Raw genomic sequence first — 8,381 nt, forward strand, 5'->3', positions numbered from 1 at the left:
CCGAGCTGTCCTGTCTGACATTCCCCTGGCCTTTACCTAATGGCTGCTGTGGCTCCAACCCTCATGTCCACAGAAAGGAAGTGGGGGGAGAAGGACAGTGACCTTCTATCTGTGACCCTTTGTATCAGAAAAGCAAACTTTTTCCAAGAAACCTTGCATTAGATTTGTCCTCAAATCTTGTTGACTAGAGCTGGTTTTAAGGCCACTCCGAGTGCAAGAGAGTCTGAGAAATTGAGACACAGGATGAGACACAAAATGATCATGAATGACCTAAACCAATCATGAGCCACTGTTTGTGCTGGGCTTATGTTGAAAGGAACTGGGTCTGTTAGTAAAGAAGCAGGAAGTGGGTCTCATATAGAGCCAATGTCTGCCGCCCGCAGTCTTGTAAATTCAGTCTATACAAGTCTGGTTCTGAGAGCCTGCAAAGACCCTGTTTCCAATAAGGTCTTTTTCTGAGGTTCTGGGTGAATGTGAATTTTGGAAGGACACTTTCTGGCCTACTACAGAGGCTTCAATGTTCTGATGAAATTCAGTTTTCGACCTTGAATAGAGTATCCCCACCAAGAGAGTGCAACCCACAAGAAATAGCCTCTTCTTCCCAACCACTCTGGAGCAGGGTTGTCAACCAGAGCTGACTGTCTCCCCCAGGGGACATGTGGCAATATCTGGAGACACTTTGGACTGTCAAGACTGGGGGTAGTTGCTGGGTCCCAGGGTCAAGCACACACAGATGACAAATTCGGTCTCTGAGTGAGGGCCCAAAGAAGCTCTCAGCGCGTGTGTGATGTACACATGTGTGCAGGGTACTAGTGGGAGACAGAGGAAGGGGACCCAGAGGTGTTGCCAGACTGATCCTAGAAGATGCAGAGAATTAGCCTAACAGAGGAAGGATGTTCCAGGATGAGGATTGGCCAGAGAAGCAGCCCTGAGTACAGAAATGCCCTGAGCTCTCAGTGGCCAGGGCCCATGCATGGCAGCAGAAATCGAATGTGAGGCTGTGGACCAAGGCCAGGCACAGGTAGAGTGTGCCATGTGACAGCACTTTTGCGGGTACCAGTAAAAGCTGTACCCCGAAGAGGTATGGTCTGACATGCGTTTTAAGAAAAGTTCACTTTGTCTTAACAGATGGAATTATGAGAGGGCAAGATTGAAGATGGAGATAAAGGTTGGGGGAATGGCTGGTTGAGAGTAATGTAAAATCAGTAATGGTATGGACAGTGTTAGGTATGGAAAAAATTATTTAGTAGAAAATAAATTAGGATCAGTCATTATAGTTGCTATAAGAAACAATGTCAAATCAGAGTGGCATGATGTGTTAGGAGTTTATTTCTTATTCACTTCCCAGTCCACTGTGGGCCTGCCATGGGGCCTAGGGTATGGGGAAGGAAAACTCTGCTTCAGACAGTCATTCAGGGATCCCGGCTCTTTCATGCAAAAGTTCTGCCATTCCCTTAGGCCCTGGAGTTTTCAGCTAGTTTTCTGCAGAGGGTCAGCAAAGGGGTGAAGGGAAGAAATAGGATGGAGCATCCTGCTGGAGGATTAGGGTTCGGGCCTGGGGGGGTGGCCAGCACATCATTCACATGCCTATCTTGCTGACCAGAACTCAGACATGTGGCCCCATCTAACCTGGGGGAGGCTGGAATGCATAGCCCTGCTGAGAGCCCAGGACAAAAGGGAGCTGGATCTGGCAAGCGCACCGCACTGACTTTACCATAACATGTTTAGGAGGTAAATCATCAGGGCTCTATAACTGATTCACCATGGAGGACAGAGAAAGGAAAAACCAGAGAGCTTCCAGGTTTCCACCAAGGAGTTTGGAACAGGATGCCTTAGATGGTGAATACAGCAGCCACTGCCTGAGCAAGTAAGATGATGCCTTCATTTAAAAATCAGTGTGTAGCTTAACACTCACTGCCCGTTTTAACGTGTGACCTGCATTCCATGTGTTGGAGAAATGTTTCCTTTTTCTTTATTTTTTTAAAATGAATATAATTTACAATGTAAAAGGTTAAGTAATGTGAAAGTGAAACAGAAAAATCCTCCCTTTTCAATATTCCTTTGTCATCTAATAAAGACCTCTTCCTTTCTTTCTCCTGACTCCCTACCTTGGGCCTAAAGCAACAACCAGAAGCCTTCCTGTGTGTTTACATGACAACACACCAGACTGCAGGCACCGCCACCCCAGACACTTCCTGCAGCTCATGTCACCAAGTTTGCCATGCCCCTAACTGAGGTCACTGGCAGCCCAGCACCAAGCCTCACTGGCACCAAGGGCAAGGGGTTACTAAACATGGCTCCGCACAGATAAACAGTTCTAGGAAATGAAAATAAACCCAGACCATCCATCTCAGGGGAAGTTTGCTGGATTTTCTCTTATAAGAGTCTTTCAACAGGGTGTACAACCCATTCTCAAATTTAGATTTCTGTTTTTTTTTAAGAACAGGGGCTGTAGAACCAATTTGCCTGACTTTACCGTCATCTGCCATTTCCTGGCTGTGTGGCCTCAGGCACACTGATTAACCTTGCTGGTCTCAGAATGGAGACAAATTGTGATAACTCATACTTGGGACTGTGTGAAGATGAAAAGCAGCCATGTCCATGAGGTGCTTACGAGAGTGACCGGCGCAGCAGACCTATTCTGCTTATGCCACCTGCCCACTGTTATTTCTCCTTGATTCTTAAGGAAGCTGGAATTTTCTTTAAATCTTCTCCTTCTCTTGTTGCGTCCTCTAATTGAGGGGAGGAGGCAGTCAGTGACTTCTGCTCCATGCTTTCTGTTCTTGGTTCGGGCTCCAACTTCTCCATTAATAGAAGACAATGGCTGTCCTGCTCCCAGCTCTAATGAGCTAATTAATTTTTCTATTTCTCTAATCATTCTCTATTCCCTGCCAAACCCTCTGGGTGTCTGTTTTGTTCTATTGTTCGAGCCTGGACACTGAGGGTAGGCTGGGGGCATCACTAGTCCCAATAATTGCAAACCTATGCACTTGGTCATACCTTCTATACATGACACAAAAACCAGAGGCAAGCAGAGCCTCGCGGGCCTCAGAAAGGAAACCATAGACTTGTGCGCCTTCATCACAGGCCAGGCTTTCCTTCCCCCTTGGTAAGAAGGTGAAGACCTGGAGATTTTTGAGTCAGGTGATCAAGGTCAAATTGACATACTCTTGCATGCCCTGGGGAACAGTACTGGGCAGGGACACATCGGGACAGGAGCCCAGTTAGGAGGCTATAGCAGTCCCGCAGAAGGAGATTTGGGAGGCGGGGGTTAAATGGGGGTGCAGCGTGGATTTGGATGCAGCATGGATTTTGAAGTAGAGCCTGCCATGGGGACCGAGTAGGGAGGGGGGCGAAGAGTGAGCAAAGCATCGGTTTGGGTCAGTGGCCTCAGCCATGGATGAAAGTCTTATTTCCTGAGATGGGGGATACTGGGTGGGACAGGAAGCACTCCTCTTTAGGAAATGCTAAATTGAAGACATCCCTCATACATCCCCAGGAGAGAGCTGGACACAGAGGCTTGCATTTAGAAGAGAAGCCGGTCTGGAAAGGGCCGTCAGGGAGCAAGCCCTGCCTGGCTGGCATGTAGCAGAGCTGCATGGGGTGAGCTCACCCGGGCGGGCGGGGACGGGTGTGGAAATCTCAGAGAAGCAGGGTGGGAGCAGCCTGAGGGTTTGCGGGGTGGGGGCGGGGGGCGGATGGGGAAGTGGGATTGCCATTTGTCTATGAGAATTCGCTGATGGCATTTTAAACCCTTTCAAATTTCTGAATAGGTTTGAGGTGTGTGTTATAAGTTTTCAGGGCCCTGTTCAATGAAATATTTGGGTAATTACTACACTCGGGAAACTGGCGCAAGTCCACTGAGGCCTAAAAATAGCAAGTTTACAGACCTGTGGATTCTTTTCTCATGACAGGGAGGCCTCACAGGCCCTGCCAGGCAGCCCGGGAGGCGCAGGCCGCCCTTAGAGACAAGACAGAGGCTGGACACAGAGCCTGACTGGCCGAGACCTTTCCAGTGAATTCTGTGCCACCAGAAGGACAGGCGTAGGTGACGGCTGGTGCCCTCACTAGGTCACAGTGAGCTGTTTGTTGAGAAAAGTGCTGCTTGTAATTTTACTTTCCCTCTGAATGTTAGTCGCTTCTTTCTGAATGTTAGCCATTACACAGATGCTGGCTAAAATCACAAAGGCCACAGCAGCACAAAGGCCGGGGCAGGCAGGGGTAGGAGAAGCACCGGACACACGCATTCCAAACATGGCGGCAGCCCTGAACATGAGCGAGTGACCAGGGAGTCCACTTCCAAGGTTTTCCTCACTTGCGTAATCATCCGTTCTGAAAAGTGTTTCAGTACCAACAAAGACATGACCTCAAAACCGCTGTTTAGGGAAAAATACAGGAGAGGTCATTATTCACGGCTGTTGTTTACTTCTTTGAATTGGAAGAGTGGTTTTAGCTGTGAAATGCCTCCATGTAGCTGGGAGAACATGGGCTCTTCTATGGGAGTATTTGAGGACCTCAACCCTGGATCCGGACTCTGGTTTGCAATTGCAGTTCAAGATGTCGGTATTCAAAGGAGGGAGGCCAGGAGAACACAGGCACCTACACGAAGGGGTTTGCAGGAGGTGTGTGACTGCTGGAGGCTGTCCGCGGCGCACTACTTCTCCCTGCAGACGCCTGGGAAAGCACAGTGCATACTGTCACCACCTGTCTTGGCAACATACCTTAGGCCAGGCACAGAGGCTGTGGCGGAGGGTCACTTTTTTCTTTTTTTGTTTTGTTTTTGGTTTTTTGAAACAGAGTCTCACTCTGTCACCCAGGCTGGAGTGCAGTGACACAATCTCAGCTCACTGCAACCGCTGCCTCAGGAGGCTGAGGCAGGGTTCAAGTGATTCTCCTGCCTCAGCCTTCTGAGTAGCTGGGATTACGGGTGTGCATCACCATGCTGGCTAATTTTTTTTGTATTTTTAGTACAGGCAGAGTTTTACCATGTTGACCAGGCTGGTCGAAAACTCCTGACCTCAGGTGATCTCCCTACCTCAGCCTCCCAAAGTGTTGGGATTACAGGCGTGGGCCACCATATCCAGCCTCCTTTTTTTTTTTATAGAGATGGGGTCTTGCTATGTTGCCCAGAAGCTAGAGACCAGACTGGCAACATAGGAAGAACCCATCTCTATTTTTAAAAAAATTAGGTGTAGTGGTGCACGCTACGTTCCCAGGTACTTAGCCATCTGCACTGGGAGAAGCATTTGGGCACTGGAGGGCGAGGCTGTGGTGAGTTATGATGGCATCACCGCACTTCAGCCTGGGCAACAGAGCAAGGCCCTGCCTTGAAAAAGAGAGGCAAAGGAGGGCAGGGCAGGGAAAGGCAAGGTAAGGTGAGGGGAGGGGAAGGAAAGGAAAAAGGAAAGGAAAGGGGCAGCCTGCCTGGCATTGCAGAAGATCCCATGCACCTCTCTGGAACATGGGAAGTGGTCGTGATGCATGAAAGAGCATGCCGGCCCAGGGCGTGCTTTGTTCAGCCCACTCTATGTTTTCTAAGGTTTAAATGTTAATCTCTTTATTAGTTAGCTCTTGCTTATTTATGCTGCAGTAACACACAACCCCAGGACCTCAGCGGTTCATAGGAACAACATAGGAACGTTGGTGGCAGCTCTCCTCCCAGGCTACGCCACATCTTGGCTCCCATGTTTGGGCACTCAGGCTGGAGTAGCACCCATCTCAGTCATGTGGCAAAGGAAGGGGAGACATGGTGAAACCGAACGTGGCCCCCTAGATTCTGCTGGATATAGTAGTGTCAGACCAAATTCCATATCATTGCCCAATGGAATACCAGGGAGGCCCTGCAAGCCACATGGTGAGGTCGGCTGTGTGGGCCTCTGACCAAGATGACAGACAGACAGCACTGGAGAATAAATGGGAGGCTCGGTTTCGCTTCTTTTCTTGAAGTCTTGATGCAACAGGAATGGGAAGTTCTAATACCATCCTCAAGAGTCCTTTACACCAAGAACGTGTCTCCCATGCACCATGCCCCTCTGCCTCTCTCTCACCATGGCCCAGTCCACGCAGGGTGGTCCCAGCTTGTCCTCAGATTTGCAGCCCCTATGCTAATAAATGGAGTGCTGTTTACTACCTCGGTCTGGCCAGCTGTAAACACAGCCACTGACAAGGTGATTGCTTTTTATCATAAAAATCCTTGAGAGCATTGGATATTCTGACCTCAAGATGTCCAGAAACAAGAGGAAAAAAAAACCATTTCAACACTCTCAAAAATTTTGCCCTGTCTTTGTGTCCAGCTCCCTCTTGGTTCTTAGATGGTTAAATTCATCTCCTTGTGCGTTTCATATTCAGTTATTCAATGACTCTATCTGTGGTTCTCCCCATGTGGTGGGTGCAGGGCACGTAGCCAGCAATGGATGGCCGAAATCCAGCCCCAGGGTGCTTCCCATCATGGGCTCAGAATGAGGACTCAGGGTTGGTCATCTCCCATGGCTCCAGCACCATTCCTGTACCTGATGGCAGGCACAAAGGCAAGGTTTTCAGAGCAGATGTTCAATATTCTGTGTAAAAAACGTCAGCGTTACTAACAGAGTAAGCAGTGGGTAGAATGTGAGTCATCTAGGAGGGATGTTGGCTTTGTGTTCTTCTCAATTGTTCTGTAATAAAGGAGTTTCTAGAGAGTGGAAGCAGCAGAAAAGATGCACCATTGACACAAATGGTCATATGCATTGCACGGTTTTTCATTCAGGGGTGTTTTCCACAGCCTCTTCCTCGCTGTCAGTGGTCCAGCCCCTGCCTGGACACCTCTGTTGGGTCCATTTGTCATGATCCCACTCTCTCCCCCCGCTCTACGCTCTAGTGTTGTCACCACCTTGCTGGCACTCTCCCCCCAGCCACCCTGAGTCCTTCAGACCCTCAACTGCAGCCTGCTTCTATGCTGCAGGGCCTGAGTGCTGCCCTCTCTGTCTGGGAAAGCTGTCCATGAGCCGCTCAAGCCGCCCCGCTTCCTGTCGCCCCTGGAATCTGGCTCAGCTGTCCTTGGGGAGCCCCTCTTGTGTCCCTGGTCCTTTGACACATTGGTCATGTCACTGCAGGTTTACTCACTTATGTCCCTGCTCTAGCTGCCTGTACCTGGGAACAGGGATGATGCCAACTCTGTCCACTCTTGTATGGAAAAGCTCAGTAAAGGGCCTGGCAGACAGCTGTGTCCAAAGCATAGTTGTTGACTGAATAAAAATAAAGCCACTGACGCTCCCTAATCCTAGACTTCCATCTCCAGACCAGCTGATTTTTCAGCCACTCATCCACTTGCTGAAGCCCGGAACCTACCAGAGCTGGTTTGCCCAGTCCTGCGCAAGCTACGGGCTGCGTTATCTGTGACCCGTGGCTCAGGGTGCACTGTTTCCTGGACGCCCCTCAACATCACTTTTGCCTCTCCCAGCGCGGTCCCAGCCTTCCAGACCTGAGTCCAACCAAAACCTCTGAAAAGCTTTCCTGTCCACATCACCCTTAAAATAATGAAATGAAGAGAGAGAAATTTGTAAAAATTGTGAAAATTACTATGGCGATTGTGAAAATGGATAATAGGGCTTTTCTTATTGCCTTGAATTACATTAGCTCTTACACTTTTTAATTTTCACACTTTTGCTCAGCAGCCCCAGTGGACTCTAGGCTTTGTCCCTGCAGGAGCCTGGCCTCCCAGAATCTAAGCCCTTCACTGGACCCAGCTCCATGGCCTGCAGGCAGGAGGCCCTCAATGAACACGGGCTGGCATGGTGTGAATTCACCACCCTGCCTCTCCGCTCCTTCGTACTTCCCAGGAGGGGAAATACAACAGGCGTGTCCAGCATCACAGGGCAGAAACTCTCCACAAAAGCCTCAGACTAGACTAAGAGAGACATTATTCACTTCCAAATGCTCCAAACGGCAAAAGAGTGAGCCTGAGGACAAGAAAAGTATTCAGGACTGTAAATATTTAAGGAGCAACCACTCAATGCCAAGGATGCTGGGCTCTGAGCCAAACCACATTCAGGAAGAGACCAGTGTACAGCATGAAAGACTTAGGTTTTCACATTTGTTTGAAAACGTAAGCAATTACTAAGTAAAAATTAAAAGACTGGCTCCGTGTGGTGGCTCATCCCAGCACTTCGGGAGGCTAAAGCAGGAGGGCCACTTGAGGCCAGGAATTTGAGACCGGCTTGGCCAATATAGCAAAACCCTGTCTCTATAAAAATTTTTTAAAATAGGCCAGGCATGGTAGTGTGCACCTGTAATCCCAGCTTTGGGGGAGGATCGCCTGGGATGGTCAAGGCCGCAGTGAGTTGTGTTTGTACCACTGCACTCCAGCCCGGGTGACAGAGCGAGACCTTACCTCAAAAGGAAAA

At 49.3% G+C, this 8,381-nt stretch overlaps 1 long non-coding RNA gene across 1 annotated transcript; it reads left to right on the forward strand.

Moving 5' to 3' along the window:
- The first annotated feature begins 1,407 nt into the window (after window positions 1-1,407).
- LOC108316244 lies at window positions 1,408-8,139 on the forward strand. The gene is made up of 4 exons (XR_001830254.2): window positions 1,408-1,867; window positions 3,500-3,603; window positions 3,915-4,044; window positions 7,650-8,139. It is a non-coding gene; the product is annotated as an uncharacterized LOC108316244 (long non-coding RNA).
- Window positions 8,140-8,381: the final 242 nt, after the last annotated feature.

The sequence above is a fragment of the Cebus imitator genome, unplaced genomic scaffold (assembly GCF_001604975.1).
Source record: "Cebus imitator isolate Cc_AM_T3 unplaced genomic scaffold, Cebus_imitator-1.0 Scaffold185, whole genome shotgun sequence".
NCBI lineage: Eukaryota > Metazoa > Chordata > Mammalia > Primates > Cebidae > Cebus > Cebus imitator.